The sequence below is a fragment of the Hyla sarda genome, chromosome 2 (assembly GCF_029499605.1).
Source record: "Hyla sarda isolate aHylSar1 chromosome 2, aHylSar1.hap1, whole genome shotgun sequence".
NCBI classification, from domain to species: domain Eukaryota; kingdom Metazoa; phylum Chordata; class Amphibia; order Anura; family Hylidae; genus Hyla; species Hyla sarda.
This window is the reverse complement of record NC_079190.1, coordinates 245,245,448-245,266,417: the sequence shown is the minus strand read 5'-3', so window position 1 is coordinate 245,266,417 and position 20,970 is coordinate 245,245,448. Positions and strand designations below refer to the sequence as shown.

The 20,970-nt window shown below is 41.8% G+C and overlaps 1 long non-coding RNA gene across 1 annotated transcript in view; it reads right to left on the bottom strand.

The window, feature by feature from the left end:
• Window positions 1-10,589: 10,589 nt before the first annotated feature.
• LOC130357827 (uncharacterized) overlaps window positions 10,590-20,970 on the bottom strand; it is a 48,394-nt gene continuing 38,013 nt past the window's right edge. The window contains exons 2-4 of the long non-coding RNA XR_008889289.1: window positions 12,443-12,518; window positions 11,679-11,782; window positions 10,590-10,715 (exon numbers count right to left, since the gene is read on the bottom strand). This is a non-coding gene — a long non-coding RNA (uncharacterized LOC130357827). The remainder of the gene's footprint in view (window positions 10,716-11,678; window positions 11,783-12,442; window positions 12,519-20,970) is intronic.

The window sequence follows — 20,970 nt, the reverse complement described above, 5'->3', positions numbered from 1 at the left end:
CAACAGCTGGAGTTGTAGTTTTGCAGCAGCATCGATATATATATATATATATATATATATATATATATATACACAGTGGTCCCTCAACATATGATATTAATTGGTTCCAGGAGAACCATCATATGTTGAAACCATCATATGTCGAGTACATATGTCTATGTAAAAATGGTAATTGGTTCTGGGGCCTCGGAACCATTGAATGTTGAATACATATCTCTATGGGAAACTGCTAATTGGTTCTGGGATGACCATTGTATGTGGAGTGTATGGGGAGTGTTTAACAAACCAGGGTGCCTCCAGCTGTTGCACAACTACAACTCCCAGCATGCATGTACAGCCATTGACTGTCTGGGCATGCTGAGAGTTATAGTTTTGCAACAGCTGGAGGCACACTGATAGGGAAACATTGATTTATGGGGTGTATAGTGTGTATATGTATTGTATGTATTGTACAGTTCTTTAAATACCTTCAGGGGGACAGAATGTCCTCCATTACGATCCTGCCGACTACAGCTCTATAGGAAAGGAAGGGGAGGGCAGCCAGCAGCTCATTGGATGCCTGCAGCAAGATGCTCCAGGCTATTGGCTATGGCTGCACTGGGGAGGGCGGGGCTTACACGGAGCTCACAGTGGAAGCCTGTATGAGTTAGCAGGACAGCATGTGAGTAACAGGAGGCAGAACGGGGCACATTAAACAACTATCTGTCACATGCTGAAGTTATCAGCGCTGTCAGATAGCTGTTTGTACGATGGCCCCGACACACAGCAGCATCATATGTCGATGCTGCCTTCAACATACGATGGGCTCTGAGAGGCCATCATATGTTGAAATGATCATATGTCGGGGCCTTCGTAAGTCAGGGGGTCACTGTATATATATTTTACTATTGCAATGCAGCCATACTTTCGGCTGGTGTTTAGAAGATTGCATTGTGTGAGGGCTTATGTTGTGCGAGATGAGCTGGACTTTTTATTGGTACTATTTTTGCAATTCATGCTACCTTTTATCATTTTTTCCCACCTTTTGGACCAAAATTACCGATTCTTGTGTTTTTTTTTATATTGTTTACTGTGCCGGATAAATAACGTTATTGTTTTATTTTACAAGTCATTAAGAACTGGGTTAAGGTGACAAGGGGAGTGTGGACGGGTGAATGTAACAGAATAATAGAGGATGAGTGTGAAATTGTAAGAGAAGGTGAATTTGATTAAAATGATAGGATGAGTGTGGCAGAGAGAGGAAAGGAGAGTATGGTATAATTGGAGGGTGAGGGAGTGACAAGATTAGGAGGGGATAAGAGGGGTTACCTGACAGAAGGTTCTCTTTTTGTGAACTATACCCATTCTGCAATACATAAAAAAAATAAGCCTCTACTCACCCTCAGCGTTTCCGCGGTGCTTTCGGTATCCTGCTCCGGTCCCCAGTGAGCTCCTTTTCCTGCTTCTTGAGCCCAATATGTCACACTGCAACTCAGTAAATCGCTGGTTTCAACAATGTCCTGCTTTGACGAGTGATTGGCTGAGCCGCAGTGTGACACATTGGGCCCAGGTGACAGGACCCAATGTGTCACACGTCCGCTCAGGAAGAGGATTGCACCAGGGACTGAAACAGGACAGTAGAGGTAGTGTTGAAGGTGAGTAAAGGGTAATTTTTTTATATATTGCAGAATGGGCATTGTTCAGAATAAAATAAATAAATAAATAAACTCCCGCCAAATAACCTCTTTAATGTAAGTGTGGCTGTATGAAGGGCGTGACAGTGTGTTTAGGGGAGTAACAACATGGAAGGGGACAACATATGGAAAGGGTGACAGTGTATGTAGGAGCCCCCTCAGTATGTCTCATAGAGAGGTCGCCAAATTTATTGCTACGCTACTGGAAAAGTGCCCTTTTTTTCACTTGAGCCCCTGCCCACGGAAATGTCTGTGCACGTCCCTCCTGATTAGTGCATTTACATCCACTTTTTAAGCTTTCAAGATTATTGACAGATGTTGTCATTCAGAGTATGCCTGTCCTGTTATCACACCCCTTTTAATGATTTACTAAATATTTAATATTAATGATAACCAAATATTGGTTTTATTTTTGTATTTCCTGGCTGTAAATATGGATATTTCCACTGATATAAGCCAAAAACGATCTCAGAGTATATCATCTATAACTTGGCTGTTTTTAGATGACTGTGGTTTCTTCTCTCCACAGGACCTCCATCACTCAGCAAGAATTGTGACATATTTATTGTTACATCGTTTCTCTGTTCCATTGTTGAGGCAGCAAGTCTTCTAAATCATGAAATCCCTCGGCAATCTTCAGCACAGATAAATGTACAGTTAAGCTCATCCCTTCATACATCACACATTTCCTGCAAGAGCAAATTCAAGGCTTTGAATGAACAGTATGTATTGTTTTTCCAGCAGTTGCAATATCATTTCCATCTCATATGCATCAAATGCATTATACCCCAGAAAGGGAAGAGGGGAAAGTACTGCAATATTTATTATACAAACCAGGATTTATTTTAGCCTTGTTCACTACATGACCAATGCCTACTTTATGATATGCCTCCATTGTTCAGTAAATTATCTTGTATCATTTCAACCAAGGTTATTTTTTAGAATTCCATTTCAGAATTATTTACACATGACATTTATCTTATTAATTTACCTAAATCACTGTTCATCTATGTGTTACCATGTGATTATTTATTGTGGGGTATACCCACATAAAAAAAACAAAAACAAAAAAAAAAACACACTAATTGGGGGTATTTATTATAGGGATTTTTTTGTTTCTGGACAAAACGGCAAATATTCACACAACTCCAGATGTGTGAATATTTATCGTTTTTGCTATGTCCAAGGAATGGGTGTGACTTAGTGAAAAGGGGGCCTAAACCCCCCGTATCACCAGATTTATGACATTTTACGCTGCGTGAACTTCTGTTGAAATCTCTTCTAGCTCAGAGCTAATGGAGATTTCAGCACTGGTGCACAGTCACGATAGATTTATGTCGAGGTGTGCGCCCCTACATAACATCAGCAAGCCTGTGTAATGGTGGGGCTTTTTTAGACTGGTACGTCTTACTAAATACCCCTCCTAAAAATCCCTGCATATTTATCTTAAAATCCCTTGCAAAAATATGGGAAAAAAATACAGATAACACATATGACACAAAACAATGTAAAATAGACACACAATTTGGGGCTGTGTTAGGCTTGGTTCATATATGTCGGCATTCGGCATAGGTGAACTCAGCCTAAATCTCCATGGAACTCATGCCAGATCTGATGACAACTTGTCATCAGTTGTATGGCATCCAGTGTCCATTGTTTTTGAGCAACGGACAAGGGAATGCAGCAAGCTGCGTTCCCCTGTCCGGTGCCCTCCGGCGTGTCCAACCATCCGGCGTCAAAATTGAGATGCTGGGTGATTGTGAACTGTTCCATTCAAATGAATGGGATCAGTTCTAGCATCAGTTTCCCTCCGGTGCACGCCAGAGGGAAACTGTGCCGGACACCACACATATGTGAACCCAGCCTACCATACCTCAAAGAAAAGTACTTTACTTAATGACATTTGTCTTTCTGATTATTTGAAGAATTCATTTTTCAAACACTTATTGTTGAGGAATAAATGATGGAATTAGCTTGTCATTTGCATTTCTAAAACATATCCTGGCAGAAGTCCCAACAAGAGAGTTGCCAACTGAAACAATGGTAAGAATTATAAAACTTCTTCCAAATGGGGATCCAGCATAAATGCGGCATGTGATACTTGTTGCTTCTATTTGGCTGTCTGTACAATGTAGTGAAAGTATAAATAAAATAGTAACATTATAAAAGGAAAACATTCAGGTAGACCAAGGAAGACATCAAAGTGTCAGGATAGAAAACTTAAAGCTAACACCTAAAATGCAGGCTCTGGCTGAGCCACTCAAGGACATATACAGAGTTGTCCCTAAGTCACTCATGTGCTGTCTTGGCTGTATATTTAGGGTTATTGTCTTGTTGGAAGGCAAATCTTTGGCCCAGTCTGGGGTCCAGAGCACTCAAGATCAGGTTTATATTAAGAATATGTCAGTACTTGCTCCATTCAGCTTTCCCTTCAACCCTGACCAGTTTCCCTGTCTCAGCTGCTTAAAAAATGCCACCACAGCATGATGTTGCAAACACCATGCTTCATTGTAGGGATGGTATTTGGCAGGTGATGAGAAGTGCCTGGTTTCTTGTAGACATTCTAAGCGTCATGCTTAGAATTGAGGCCAAAAACTTCAGTCCTGGTTTTATCAGAATTTTGTTTCTCACAATCAGAGTTTTAGGTACGTTTTTTTTCTTGCCTCAAGACCAAATAATGTTAAAGGTTTTCTTAAGAGAAGGCACATCAGTCACAAACAGTCTGGATCTTAATCTGAAGGAAAGTTTATGGTAAGGATTTCGAAATTGTTTAATGACAAGGCTTCATCCCTCAAAGCCTGTCACGAAAGCCTAAAGAAGGACATCAAAGTGCTACATACTATTTTTTTTATAACCTTTAAGTAATTTCATCATTTTTCCTATATTTGATCTAGTAAAACCTATGCCTATAATTAACCCCTTGGGGCCTCAGGGTTTTTCTGTTTTTGCACTTAAATTTTTTCCTCCTCACCTTTAAAAAATCATAACCCTTTCAATTTTGCACCTACAGACCCATATGATGGCTTTTTTTGCACCACTAATTCTATTTTGTAAGGACATCAGTTATTTTACCCAAAAATCTACAGCGAAACAAAAAAAAAGTAATTATGCGACAAAATAAAAATAAAAAACAAAATAAAAAAAACTCAATTTTGTAACTTTTGGGGGCTTATCTTTATATGCAGTGCATCTTTCGTAAAAATGACACCTTATCTTTATTCTGTAGGTCCATATGATTAAAATGATACCCTATATATGTTGGTATGATTTAGTCTTACTTCTGGAAAAAATCATAACTACATGTACGAAAATGAATTTAGTAAAAAAAAATTTTCCCCTTCTGACCCCTATAGCTTTTTTATTTTTCTGCATATGGGGATGTATGAGGGCTAATGTTTTGCACTGGGATCTGAAGTTTTTATTGGTACCATTTTTGTTTTGATCAGACTTTTTGATCGCTTTTTTTTTTTTATGGTATAAAAAGTGACCAAAAATACGCTATTTTGGACTTTGGAATTTTTTGGTGTGTACACCATTGACCGTGCGGTTTAATTAACGATATATTTTTCATAGTTCGGACATTTATGCAAGCGGTGATACCGCATATGTTTATAGTTATTTTTATTTACATGTTTTTTTAATGGGAAAAGGGGGTTGCAAACAACTTTTGATTGCCGCTTCTAAAGGGTTAATACCGGACATCACTACGATCAGTGATGTCCGGTATTAGCCCCGGGTCCCGGCTACCGTTAACCGCCGGGACCGACCCGATATGACACGGGGTCACCCGGTATGGTATGGGGCTGGTGGGGATGGGGATGGGGATGGGTGCTGCATGGAGGATGCAGGTGTACCGGGGCTTTCCGGGGCTGGTTCTGAGGAATCAGCTCGACGGCTGCCCCGATGTGACCTGTTCCCTCCGGGTCTCGCCATGAGGCTGAGAGGGTCTAGAGCCGATGTACTTTTGTGCCTCGGGGAGTGGTGACCCCGAGGTGCCGAAACTCACTGGGAGGATGGACTCACTGAGTTGAAGCACGGGCACCATAATCTCTTCACCTTGTGGCACTCACCTCTTGATTCCCGGCCTTCTGGCTAGGATCAGAGAAATTTTTATAGATCCGTCCGGATGTCAGGGCAGTATATCTGCACACATTCACTTATTTATTTCTTTTTTGTCTCACTGTGTCACTTTTTGCGTGTTGTGTGTTCACAGGATTTGTCAGGATGCGGTAGCCCTTCTGGGTGTCCCTCCTGGCAGTCTAGGGGAGGTGTGTGTGGCCATTAGGTTCCGCACCTCCCTGCAAACACCCCGGGTACTCCTGCTTTGGCAGGGTACCTACCGTTATCGGCTCTGCGGGCAGATACCTTGGCTAACGCCAAGGGGGATGCCGGGAGCATTTGTGGTCCCCTAGTAGCTTCGGCGAAAAGGGACATCGAACCTGGAACCTCGCAGGTACTTTTTGGTCCAGAGGCGAAGGGTAAGGTTTGTTGGGGGGCCTCTCTCCTATCGGAGAAGGGCTTGCGATAGACCGCATCCTTTGTGCACGTTTTGTTAGTGTAACACGTTTGCACTTTTTCTTGCACTTTGGGTGAATCGAGAGCACGTTCCTCAGCTTTAGATTAAAAAAAAATAATTATATCGCGGAGTGGTCGAAGGGCGTACAGGTACACCCAGCATCCCCAAGAGGTTAAAACTATTTACTCCTATTTCTTTGAGGTTTATTTCATGAATTCACAATATTTAGCTTAATTAAATAAACATTGTTATGTGTCATATCTGTCATCTGTGTATAAGAAGTAAAGAGGCTGGGTGAACATCCTCTGAGTGTTGGGATTCCATACTTTTAGCTACAGGTTGTATAAAATGGATGTATGATATGACAAAGTACAGGTTAGATTTCTGAATTGTACTGGGAGATTACTGGAGCTTAAATGTCCTAGTTTAAATCCCATGTGTCCTGCGAAGGGAACATTACAGAATGGAGACACCTAATTTGCATACTATTGCCTTAGGTAAAAGAGGCAGGCAGGCACCAGACATGACACAGGGCATTATTACAGGTAAATTACATTTTATACTGGCAATTAGGCATCATTTGTATAGAACTAATGATATGTGAATTGGAAGCCCTGAATGACAAGTGGCACTATTATTTGTTTGTGACACTGATCAATTTGGTTTACAGTGGTGTTCTGGTGAGAAAGGCACAATTCTATTTTTTATTGCCCGTATGAATATTGTGGGCGATCTGAATAATATTTGATAAACTGTATAAACCACTATACAAATACTAATGCAAATGAATGTTATTTTGTAACCTACTTCTTAATTTGTATCTAAATCCTAATCTTACTCCATGTCTCAGAAACCAAGTGAGGGCGCCAGATAGTGGTCGTGTACAGATAGTGGTCGTGTACTATCAGTCTAAACACTGTTATTCAAGAGGATTTTGCAGCCATTAATAACATTTTAAAGTGTTATCGTACAAATGTATTCAGAGCTTTACTTCAAGCGAACAAGTAAGTTGCTGCCTTTAATAGACATTTGTCCCATGGGATTTTCCCCCATTAGGCTAGATTAAGTGACTCTTCTAAAGCACAATAGCAGATTGTGCCCTGTGGTTTAGCTGCTGGCTGTGGTTGACTGATATCCAACCCCATGAATCCCTGCTGAGCGCACAAGCTGTGTGAACTGCACTAAATGCATTTAATCTGCATAAAATGTATCTGAACTGTGCAGGCCTTTATCGACAGCTTCTTTTTACAGGACGCTCCATTATTACTGTGATCACTCAGCCTGCAACAGAGTTTCCTACAGAAAAGGCCAAACTTTGTGGATTCCAAATAATGATAAACATGAACAGAGTATTGCACTATTCCTTTAGTATTAGCAACGCACAAGTCAAAAAGCTGGATCAGAAATGTGTTCAGCCAATGGTTCAAAGCAGTCAAAATTCATTGGAGTGATACTAGGGTCAGTTTTTACTCATGCCTTATTCCAGGCTATTCTACTTATTTTGCTTTTACAAGATCTAGAAATCATCATAGCCTATTGAGGACCCAGACTCTGGGATAACAATAGACTTTTAATACAACTCAAATGTCGTATTTTAAAGGGGTATTCCAGGAAAAAACATTTATATATATATATATATATATATATATATATATATATATATATATACATCAACTGGCTCAAGAAAGTTAAACAGATTTGTAAATTACCTCTATTAAAAAAAATTGAATCCTTCCAATAATTATCAGCTGCTGAAGTTGAGTCGTTCTTTTCTGTCTGGCAACAGTGCTCTCTGCTGACATCTCTGCTTGTCTCGGGAACTGCACAGTAGAAGAGATTTGCTATGGGAATTTGCTTCTACTCTGGACAGTTCCCGAGACACGTGTTATCAGACAGCACTTAGACAGAAAAGAACAACTCAACTTCAGCAGCTCATAAGTACTGAAAGGATTAATATTTTTTAATAGAAGTAATTTACAAATCTGTTTAACTTTCTGGAGCCAGTTGATATAGCAAAAAAAAGTTTTTTTTTTCCTGGATAACCCCTTTCAAGCAACTAGAGTTTATTTTAACCCCTTAACACCTTTCGCTTTTCCAATTTAGTTTTTTACACCTTTCCTTCTAATAGTCATAACTTTTATTTTTCCATCTACGGAGCCAAATAAGGGCTTGTTTTTTTTTTTGCAGGACCAGTTGCACTTTATACAGGGGCACCTCTTCATACAATATTCATTGTTCTGGGAGGATCATTGTATGTTGAGTCCATAACTTTATGCAAAACTGGTACTTGGTTCTGGAGCCCCAAAACCATTCTATGTTGAGTCCATAACTGTTTGGAAAACTGGTAATCGGTTTCTGTCTGAGAAAGAAAACTATCCAGGGCTGTACAGTGTTATTATGCTTAGACAATGTCAGTACTGAACACAGAGAACATCAGTGTTTCCCAACCAGTGTGCCTCCAGCTGTTGCAAAACTACTCCAGCATGCCCAGGCAGCCTTTGGCATGTACAGTGTCAGAATAGGGTGCAGGAGGAACGCATAAAGGTGCCACTCACTTCCCAATTCAGAACACCTCTCGCTGCCCCATATTGTACATGATGCTCACTGTGCACAGGAGAGGTACAATAAGACCCCTAGTGTGTGAGGGAAGCGGAAGGGAACACTCATTGATGCCTGCCAGGAGATTGTGGAGGATCCCAGCAGCCGGATCTCTGCGGCCGGATCTCCTGCGATCAGACATCTTATACCCTATCCTTAGAATAGGGGATAAGATGTTTATGGGCGGAGAACCCCTTTAAATAATTTTTCCTCCTATTGCTTCAAACCATCAGCTTAAAACCATCAGCTTTCTTGCCAAATCCAGGGGCGAGTTTACAGCTCTGTATTGGGATAAGGTTGCACAGGAGAGAAAAGGAAGAGAAATCCTGTCAAATTTGTCAAAATGCCCTGGGACTGCAGAAAGAGGGGCCCATTGAAAGAAATAAAGTTATGGCAAATCATAAAATCCTAAAGTTATAAAATAAATGTTGCCAACTTAGAGTTTTTATTACTGGTACTGAGGACTGTGTTACCATCAAACTGTCAGAATGTAGAATACTGCTATACAGTGATTCTGACTGCATGTTATGCTCAATTCTTGAGTGATGGTCCCAGAGGACACCCCATCCCGTAGTATCCTATCAAGATAATGATTTCATGAAGATTAAAAGGTAACTTCTTCTAGCAAATTATGTCATAAAGGGGCATAACGTATGCATTTTATTTTTTATTTTAAAGGTGCACAGTGTATTCTATTATTTATTATAGTGTATATAGGTATAGTGTAATTTATTATGCATTACAGTGAGCATAGTATATTGTATATTTTAGTACAGGGGATTAATGTATAGAAATACTTATTTCAGTTATAGTTTATTTATTGTTCTAAATATTTATTACAAGAGGAGCAGTGTAAAAAATATTAATATTATTTTCAGGGGGGCATAGTGAGGCAGTCTTCAGGTGAGCACAATGTGTGGCAGTTTTATTTTCAGGGCAGTACTGCGTGTAGCAGTACTATATTCAGGGACACATTGTAAGGCACCATAAAAACTTGTCTTAGTATAGATGGTGAGGAGCAAAACAGAATGTTCACAAGTATAGAAGATGTCACCTGTGAGTCAGTGTAAATGTTTATTCTGCCTCTCTCTGCTTTCCATAAGTATTGAATTCACTTGCACGGTCTGCAGCGAGATCATGCATAGTACTGTTCTTGTTTGTGAAACAACAGCTCCCAGCATACCCTTACTAGTGTTGGCTGTGATGTCATTGCTGGCTGCACACAGTGTTCATAGCTCTGTAAACATCAGGATATGCGGCTGCTTGAGTAATGGACCATTATACAGGATATGTAACTCTGTGTGCATGGCCCAAGAATATACTGCCCTTAGAGTGACTGTGTTGTTTTTCTACAAAGTATTATAGTACATAAAAATGACTGTTAATCTTATATATTTACTTAGGCACACTCAGGGCCAGATTATCATTGGAGATCCAGAGCTCCTTGTAAAACAGGCCTTGCTACTTCTCAAGATCATGGAGCAAAGCAAGTGCTGGGGAAGGTTTATGCACAGCTGTAGGCCCACAGGAGGGTAGCTAGGGGTACAATGTGCCCCAGATGTATGCAGGACAGATGAAGCGAGGGGGATGTGGGGTGTCCACAGATCTATCTCTTCTGTGGAGAAACTCTTCCTCACGCCGATTTGAGTCACATGACTGCAGGTCCACAAGCCTTACTGCACAGAGGAAAAGGACAGATAAGTAAACTTTATTAGTGATGTTAATACGAGTAATGTATTTGTGTGTAGCATGTCTACTATTCACCTCTAGAGCTGCCTGCAGTCACTAGTCTACTGTTACGTCCTGTCTCAGGCAGGGTTCAAACCTATCCAACACAAAACATATTTTCTGGCATACGTTTGGCACATATGCGAACGTATATCATTTTGTGTGGGACTCAAAAGTGTTATCGACCATGATTTCAAGTCCTACAAAAAAAAATATATATATTATTTATTTAAATAAATAAGTCTGACTGGGTTAGACAGTTGCATACGCAGCCCTTCCTTTCTCCTGGGCCGTTGATGTATACCACAGAAACTTGTGTCAGATAAATGATAACCTTACTTTATACTCCTGAGTTGTACTCACTATTCTGCTCTTAGATTATGTCTTAAAGGGTTACTCCGCTTCCCAGCGTCCAGAACACTGAGTTCCGAATGCTGTGTGCGGGCTTACGGGTTCACGCCCGCCCCCTCGTGACATCACGGCCTGCCCCCTCAATGAAAGTCTATGGGAAGGGGGAGTGACGGCCGTCACGCCTCCTCCCATAGACTTGCATTGAGGGGGCGGGACGTGATGTCACATGACGGGGCGTGACGTCACGAGGGGGAGGACGTGTATACGGAAGCCCGCACACAGCGTTCGGAACTCAATGTTCCGGACGCTGGTAGCGGAGTGACCCTTTAAGTTCTTATTAGATGGCCCGATGGTCTCTAGGAACAAGCGCCATACTTAGATCAGCACTTGTTTACAGAGCCCATTACAGGGCTCAAGAACCAGGTAAAGAGGGCCGCAGGATGATTTTTAGATTGATTAAAACAACTCACTGGGGGAGATTTATCAAAACCTGTGCAGAGGAAGAGTGGTGCAGTTGCCCATAGCAACCAATCAGATTGCTTCTTTCATTTTCCACAGGCCTCTAAAGAGGCCTGTGGAAAATGAAAGAAGCAATCTGATTGGTTGCTATGGGCAACTGCACCACTCTTCCTCTGCACAGGTTTTGATAAATCTCCCCGACTGGCACTATTACGTAGGCAATGTCAGCCTGTTTGGCCAATAATCACCGTATGTATTAGTTCCCTTTTACTCTAGTCACCTCCAGAGCTACACTCATTGTTCTGTTATTACATTGTGTCTTATCCTCCAGTCACCTCTACATCTGCACTTACTATTCTGCTGTAACATCATGTCTTATCCTCTAGTCACATCCTCTTTTCTTTTTCTATATGTTGGGTATAGTCTCATTATCTGCTATTATTCTGGACACCAGATGCTGTAAAAACAAAACCCCAACATTGTATTTTTTCTTTCCCTCCTCCCCCAAACTAAGATTTTTTAATATATTATGTGTACCCTAATGTGACTCATCCAACAAAAAAAATGCCCTCATTCCTCTATATCTACGAGAAAAGTTCAAAAGAAAACTCAGTGGTGCTATGACAGAAAAAATTGCTGCATCCACAAGTTATTTTACATGGAGGTGGGGGCACAGCAAATGAATATGTAAGCTTCAGATGAGGGGTTGTATACATGTGTATGTGTCAATTCACATATGGTCTGCTGCACTATTGACTCCTGCTAAATAGATGTATATACGCGGGAAATGGCTCCCACATAATCAGAAGTTGACTGTGTTCAGCCAATTAAACTAAATAGGACAACTGCCAATATGTGGCGGTAAATGTCAGCATCCATACGTGATAGGTTTGCGATATATGCAAGTGATGTCAGTTTGTGTGAAAGTGGTGTTTGTGTATGCAGTAGGTATCACTCTCTAGCTGCCCCTATTCTGTCTGTAAACACTTCTTTTGTCCTGTATGCTGAATGTAATTCTCAGTATCTGCTCTTTTTCTGTAAATATGGACACTGCACAGTACAACTTCCTTTTGGACTCCCATTCCCATAACGCAGAAAGTGGGCTCCATAGACTTACACTTTCCTGTAATGAGTTGGATTGAACTGCAAGCTGGGAAGATAAACATGCTGCCGTACACTTCTCCTGGCTATATCTAGAGATTGGAAGGGGACTCAATCAAAACTGTTAACATGTCTGTGTGTACATTTTGTTTCACATAGTTTTTTATGACATTCCTTTAATTTGCAAAGTTCACCGGCATGATACATAACATTTCTAGATTCAACCCTGAACACATATACACATGTAAATCAGAAGATAAGCAGAACCAGATTTACTAGCATATACAAGAATAAATTCACACCTGCACTCACCGCAAGGGTACGGCAACTCCGGCCTCACTCGTCCAGTGCCTCCAAACAAAGACCGGGCATCTCAGATGTGGAGCGCTCAAAAAAGGCGACTGCCAGTGGTTTCATGCAATCACTATGCGCTTCATCCAGCCTCGTTTAAAAGAGGTAAACGAGGCCGCTGGCAGTCGCCTTTTCTTAGCGCTCCACATCTGAGATGCCTGGTCTTTGGAGGCACTGGACGAATGAGGCTGGAGTTGCGGTACCCTTGCGGTGAGTGCAGGTGTGAATTTATTCTTGTATATGCTATTCTTTGACTGTTACCTGTTTCACCTAGCACTGCCGATGGGACCGACCTGTGCGAGTATACCTGTTTGATGTATACCTCCAGCGTGTATCCTTTGTAGAATAAGACCCGGTGGTTGTCAGCAGTGCCACTCTTTTCTATCTTTGTAAGAACCAGATTTACTTATAGGCACAGTGGGCCTTTGTCTATTGGAAGGACATCTACTAAAACAATCATTTACATATGAAGACATTCCACATTGAATATTCATATCTAAATTATTCATAATAATATATTGATGATGTATTTATAGTGTCATGGAAGTGTGATGGAAGGCATGGTGAAAATGCTGCAGATAATGCTCTATATGATGAGTGTACTGCCATGTTTGCTTTATTTCGTAGCATTTTAGAGCCACAAACTGTATGAATTGAGGTGTAGTTTACTTGATAGGCTGAGTATGACAATCTGTATGACAACAGATTTTCTTGGTATATAACTGTGACTATGTCCATTTTTTCTGTAGAACTTAGGAATTTTGTTATTTCGTTGTTGGCTCCTTTTACTATGTATGTTGTCTATGTTTTTGCTTGTAGTTCATAACATCTCGAAACACTACAGAGAGCTTATCTCATCATTATTCTTTTTATTTATATTTTGGTAAATAATCATTATTATTTTACCCAGCACAATCCTTCTGTGCAGTCTTTGATCTATCTGATATTCTAGTGTATTTCTAATGGGAATGTTTCTTTCCTTACCAATTATACCTGTAATATAGAGTAGCTATACCATATCCGAGAAAGAATACTGGTGTTGATATTTCCAGTCCACCTCTGAAGCTTTTTCTTCCATATTATTGTCAAAGGTGGTTGGGCACATGTATAATTGAAGCTGTGCCAGCCAAGCCCTCTGCTGTGCTGTCAGCCTTCCTCTGTGGCTTTGGACCAAACAACACAGCATGTGAATGCTGTGTTTGGTCTGGATGAAGACAGTTAGCTGCTTTCTGAATGTGAGAATAGTATCTGATGAAAACACAGTTACAAATGAATTGCTCTTACATCTACAAATAATGATGGCAGCAAAGCAGCATCCTGTGGTGATCTCCCCGGCAATTGAAAAAATTGGAAAATTGTATAGTCTATAAACCATTCTTATACTGTCATCCAAGTAAAACTATTTGTCATTTGTAGGCAGCAATGCATTCTGAAATAATTGTGATCATATTCTCCTATAGTGTGTTTAATGGCGATATATATCTAATATTACCATCTGGTATTGTTGACAGTTGGGGAGCAGAAAAAAAAACTAAGTATAAAATGAGGTGTTTGCCACCTTATGAAAGCAATATTTGTACGTTAATAATAAAAAAATAATTAATGTATATTAAAGGGTTTCTACCATGAATAAATATTACATTTCTCTGTTCGGTCATGCAACAACATAAGTTTTCAATTACAGTCACGTAATAAATACTCCTGTGTTTAGATGTTGCCATAACATTCTTGTTATATTGTCCCCTGTTGTTCTTTTAGTTCTTTTAAAAACTGCAGTATTGGTGGTCACACATGCCACAATAGACATATACCAGTTCAACAATAGTCATATATACTGCAGCTAAGTCCTAAGATATGGCCTCAAATGCTGCTAGTTGAACAAATGAAAATCCTGCCAACCATTTACATATGTACTAGGGAAAAATATATATATATGAAAAGTACAACAAGGACATATAGATTAAGTGTGCTCACTGCCAGTGAGCGTGCATATCAAATGTCAATAAGTGCCCATACCAAATACTACATTCGGTGTGTGCAAACCAAATATACACAAACTCTTCATTCTGCTGCTACTTCCAATGCCAATCCGTGTTTCCTACTCTGTAAGCGCCCCCATTTTGCCCCACAGAATACTAGGGCCTGCTTTAGTAATCCATAGCACAAAGGATGCAATAATGCATCCTTTGTGCTGCACTGTAATACAGTCCACCTTTGTGCTCCCAAACAGTAATAATACCCATTTATTCAACCCATAGTAATAAACTCCCATTGCTCCCCCAAAACAATAATCCCAATTTGTGGCACCACAAAGAAATAGTTACACTCTGTGAGGCCCATAATACCAGATACATGTGCAGCAGTCCTATGTGCTAAACACATACATTAAACAAAATGACTGTAGAACTATGTATCAGGTTGACAGGTTTTTAGGATTTCTATTCATTTAAATCATAGCAAGCAGCCATGACTACAGATCTGCTCCATGCAGTGCAGAAGTATAACTGAATCGCAAGGATGTTTGCTGCCTGCTAATGCAAACCTATAGATGTATACCTATTATATAAGGGAGGCGATAATACCTGCCATCTAAACTGATACTGTATTATTCATTATGGTCTGCTGTTAGAGATGAGTGAACTTTTGAAAAATTCGATTTGGCCGATTTGCCAAATTTTCCGGTAAAGGCCCAGCAGCATCAGTAAACCATATATTGGCTGAATGACACAGCCTGGAGGTGGCTGAAGCATGAGAAGACCATATAGTGAATGACACAGCCTGGAGTTGGCAGCAACATGAGTAGACACTAGGCCTTCACAATCCCTAAGATTAAAAGATTAATTTTTAAATTTAAACTGAAGATTTATGGTAGCTAGTGCAACCATACAATTTTTTAGGCCCAGGCTCAGGCCCAGCAGCATCAGTAAACCATATATTGGCTGAATGACACAGCCTGGAGGTGGCTGAAGCATGAGGAGACCATATAGTGGCTGAATGACACAGCATGGAGTTGGCTGAAGCATGAAGAGACTATATAGTGGCAGAATGGCACAGCCTGGAGGTGGCTGAAGCATGAGGATTCCATATAGTGTCTGAGCGGCACAGCCTGGAGTTGGCAGAAGCATGAGGAGACCATTGAAATTTAAGATTTTTAAATGTAAAATTTCAAAATAGAAATTGAAGATTTTGAAATTGAAATTTTAATTCCCAAGTTTTAGTGCCCTGGGCCCCGGCGTGTGGGTACAAAGGACCAAATTTAACAAGGAGTCACATGTCACATGGCGGCACAATGACAGAGCCTGGAGGTGGCTTCAGTATGAGGAGATCATATAGTGGCTGAATGACTGGCTGGAGATTTTGGCAGCATGGGGAGACCATATATTGTCTGAATGGCACAGCCTGGAGTTGGAAGCAGCATGAGAAGACACTAGGGCTTCACAATCCCTAGGATTGAAAAATGAATTTTGAAATTGAAAAATTTAATATTTATGGTAGCTAATCCTACAATAAAACAATGTAGGCCCAGGCTCAGGACTAGCAGCATCAGTAAACCATATATTGGCTGAATGACACAGCCTGGAGGTGGCTGAATCATGAGGAGACCCTATAGTGGATGAATGGCACAGCCTAGAGGTGGCTGAAGCATGAAGAGACCATATAGTGCCTGAATGGCACAGCCTGGAGGTGGCTGAAGCATAAGGAGACCATATAGTGTCTGAATGGCACAGCCTGGAGGTAGCTGAAGCATGAGGAGGCCATATAGTGTCTGAATGGCACAGCTTGGAGGTGGCTGAAGCATGAGGAGACCATATAGTGTCTAAATGGCTTAGCATGGAGTTTGTGGCAGAATGAAGAGACCATATAGTGGCTGTATGGCACAGTCTGGAGGTGGCTGAAGCATGAGGAGACCATATAGTGGCTGAATGGCACAGTCTGGAGTTGGCTGAAGCATGAGAAAAGACCATATAGTGGCTGAATGGGACAGCCTGGAGGTGGCAGCATCAGGAGCCCTGAAAGTGACCCGGTGACAGAGTGGTGCGGTGGGTGGCAATACCAGTACCTGGTGACAAAGGTGGGTGAAAAAAGGTCTGATGCGGAGGAATGTTTGTAACTGGGGAGCAGCGCTTTAAATCTGTTTGGCACTATCCATATTTGTGAAGTGTTGGTGTGGCACCATGGTCAATCTACTCTGATGCATTAGGCATTGGCTGATGCATGCCTGATTCATCTTCACAAAGGTCAGTCTCTCCCCATTTTCTGTGGACAAACAAGTTCTCCTTGGGGTTACTATGGCCCCTGCCACACTAAACACCCGCTCATATGGCACACTATTGGCCGGACAGGACAGCTTTTCCATGGCAAACTCTGCTAGTTGCGGCCACAAATCAAGTTTGGCTGCCAAGAAGTCCAGCAGATCTTCAAGGTGTGTTAGCATGGGCATGTCAAGGTATGCCCCACCTGCTGGTTCAGGTCCTGCTCCAGGTGTACCTGATGATTTGCTGGTGAAGAAAGCAGCTACTCATCAGCGTCTGTAGACTCAGGCTGCTGCTGATGGAGCTGGTACTGCTCCTGCCACCCCACCTCTCCCCAGCAGCCATGGCAGTGTAAGGTGAGGGCAGGGGGCCCCCCCGATTCAGACCTGCGAGAATGGACGATGGCACCGAAAGGCATTGGACAACTGACTACATAGGATGCCTCTGTAGTAGGTTACTTTGTCCTCTCTCTCAGTAGGTGTAAAAAAGGCCCCTATTTTGAGGCGGTAGCGAGGGTCCAATATGGTGGATATCCAGAAGACATTCTGCTGCCTAATGGTGACAATTCGGCTGTCACTACGCAAGCAAGCATGCATCGTGCCATTTGTGCAAGTGACTTGGAGGGACTCCCTGCCTCCATCTACACTGCATACTGCCACGGTGTGTCTGAGTCCTTTGTCTCGCCTTCCTCATAACCCTCTAGCTCCTCTGGCTGCTCCTGCTCCTCCTCTCCTGTCAGATTACTAGAAAAACCACCCATTTGGTGAATCCTAAACTGTGTTCCACTGTGCCTCTCCCCCTCCTCCAGTTAGCCCCCACAGGGCTCATGTGGCCGTAAGATGTAGGCGCCAAGAAATTAAGCAGTGGAATGACGTTATTCATCCCGTAATCCTGGCGACTTACTAATAATGTGGCTTCCTCAAAGGGCATGAGCAAACGGCAGGTGTCACGTATGAGCTGCCACTGGTTCACATTGAAGTTACCCCTATCCCCTTGAATCATCAAGAAATCAGTGATGGCTTTTCTCTATTTGTACAGACGGTCAAACATATGGAGGGTGGAATTCAGTGTACGAGTGGCGGAAGTGCATGCAAAGTTTCCTTCCCATTGTTAGGATGTCTTGCAAATGGGGGGAACATTTCAGGAACTGTCTCACAACCAGATTGAACACGTGTGCCATGCAGGGCGCATGGCTCAGCCTTCCCAGTCGCAGCGCATGCAAAATGTTCTTGTCAGCCATGGTTCCCATTTCCAGTTTTCATGGAGTAAGCCATGCTCCAATTTCTTTACGCATGACTTTTAGCAGTTCCTCCCCCGTGTGACTTTTAGCAGTTCCTCCCCCATGGCAAACCATGTGAAGAACAGTATGACACCGACTATGCTGAAGGGGCACTGAGACTTGTCTGGGCAGTGGAGGCTGAGGACACGGTGGAGGATGAGGAGGCGGAGTCGCACACTGTCACAGGTTTCCCTTGTGCACGTTTGGTTCCAGAATTTCCACTTCTGCCACCACGCTGACTGACAACCATGCTACCACCTTGCTGGCTCAGCTGCTGTCTCACGGGCAACCTGCAACTCTCTTCTCCTGATGATGATGAAGTCCCTTCTGAACCCGGCTCTCAATTGCGATCGGCTTTATCATCATCAACAAGTGTCTGCATGTCACTGATGTCCTCCTTAGGTTCCTCAACAGTGTCTGCTTTAGGACCCTGAACCCTGGCAACACCGCCTCCCACGTCACTCTCCTCATCACTACTTGCCGCCTAGTGGGGGAAGTGGCAGATGTCTCCTCCACTTCTTGGCTGGGCAGTAGCTGCTGACTGTCCTCTATTAGATCATCCTCACTCAATAGTGGAGCTGAACCCAGAGCATAAGACACTTCTTTAGGGGAGGGAACAGCATTGGACATAGGCAATTGGAGGATATGGACTGCTCCTGGGCCATGCCAACTAAGGGTTGTGTCTGATGAACCTACCGACTGTTGACTGGGGGTATCAGATGTCACTTGTGATGAAGTGGATGACCGTGTTAACAAATCGATGACGGCCAATGGGTTACTGGTCGAGACAGGACCGCTAGCTGATATTGGGAGCTCAGGCCTCTCGCTGCGACTCCTGCTGCCACCCGCCCCTAGTCTACTGTGACCTCTGCTTGATGAATTTAGGCCTCTGCCACTCCTCTGTGCACATCCTGCCACTTCTCTGCCTGACATGCGTAGTACAACACGCTTCACTACATTTAAAACAGTATTTGTCTAGAACAGCAGCAGCTATGTACTTTTGACTGTTCTTTCACAGTATGTAGGCCCTTGACAGGTTGACAGGTACAAAATAGTACCCTACTTGGATGTAGGTATGTGGTATGCACTTATGAGGGCAGAAAAATGCGCTACAGTACACTTAAAAAGTATCTGAGTAAAAAGACCAGCCGGTGATTACTTTTGGCTGTCCTTTCACAGTATGTAGGCCCTTGAGAGGTTAACAGGTACAAAATAGCACACTACAGTGGGGATCAAAAGTTTGGGCACCCCAGGTAAGAATTTGTATTAATGTGCATAAAGAAGCCAAAGAAAAATGGAAAAATCTCCAAAAAAACATCAAATTACAGATTAGACATTCCTATAATATGTCAACAAAAGTTAGATTTTATTTCCATAATTTACACTTTCAAAATAAAAGAAAACAAAAAAATGGCGTCTGCAAAAGTTTGGGCACCCTGCAGAATTTATAGCATGCACTGCCCCCTTTGCAAAGCTAAGAACTGCCAGTGTCATGGATTGTTCTCAATCATCATCTGGGAAGACCAGGTGATGTCAATCTCAAATGTTTTAAATGCCCAGACTCATCTGACCTTGCCCCAACAATCAGCACCATGGGTTATTCTAAGCAGTTGTCTAGAAATCTTAAACTGAAAATAGTTGACGCTCACAAAGCTGGAGAAGGCTATAAGAAGATAGCAAAACGTTTTCAGATGTCAATATCCTCTTTTCGGAATGTAATTAAGAAATGACAGTCATCAGGAACAGTGGAAGCTAAAGCAAGATCTGGAAGACCAATAAAAATATCAGACAGAACAGCTCGCAGGATTGTGAGAAAAACAATTCAAAACCCTCGTTTGACTGCACAATCCCTCCAGAAAGATCTGGTAGACATTGGAGTTGTGTTACACTATTCCACTATACAGAGATACTTGTACAAATATGGTCTTCATGGAAGAGTCATCAGAAGAAAACCTCTTCCACGTCCTCACCACAATCAGCGTTTGAACTTTGCAAATTGAACTTTTTGGCCGGAATTAGCAAAGGTACGTTTGGAGAAGAAGGGGAACAGAATTTAATGAAAAGAACCTCTGTCCATAAAATGGATTCAGTAAAATTTCATTAAATTTTGGATGCTAACTTGATGCCATCTGTGAAAAAGCTGAAGTTAAAGAGAGGATGGCTTCTACAAATGGATAATGATCCTAAACACACCTTGAAATCCACAGGGGATTACACCAAGAGGTGTAAACTGGAGGTTTTGCCATGGCTTTCACAATCTCCAGACCTCAACATAATTGAAAATCTATGGATAGACCTTAAAAGAGCAGTGCGTGACAGACAGCCCAGAAATCTCAAAGAACTGGAAGACTTTTGTAAGGAAGAATGGGCAAAGATACCTCAAACAAGAATTGAAAGACTCTTAACTGGCTACAAAAAGCTGTGATCCTTGCCAAAGGGGGCAGTACAAGATATTAACCCTGCAGGGTGCCCAATCTTTTGCAGACGCCATTTTTTGGTTTTCTGTTATTTTGAAAGTGTAAATGATGGAAATAAAATCTAACTTTTGTTGACATATTATAAGAATGTCTAATCTGTAATTTGATGCCTTTTGGAGATTTTTCCATCTTTCCTTGACTTCTTTATGCACATTAATACAAATTTTTACCTGGGGTGCCCAAA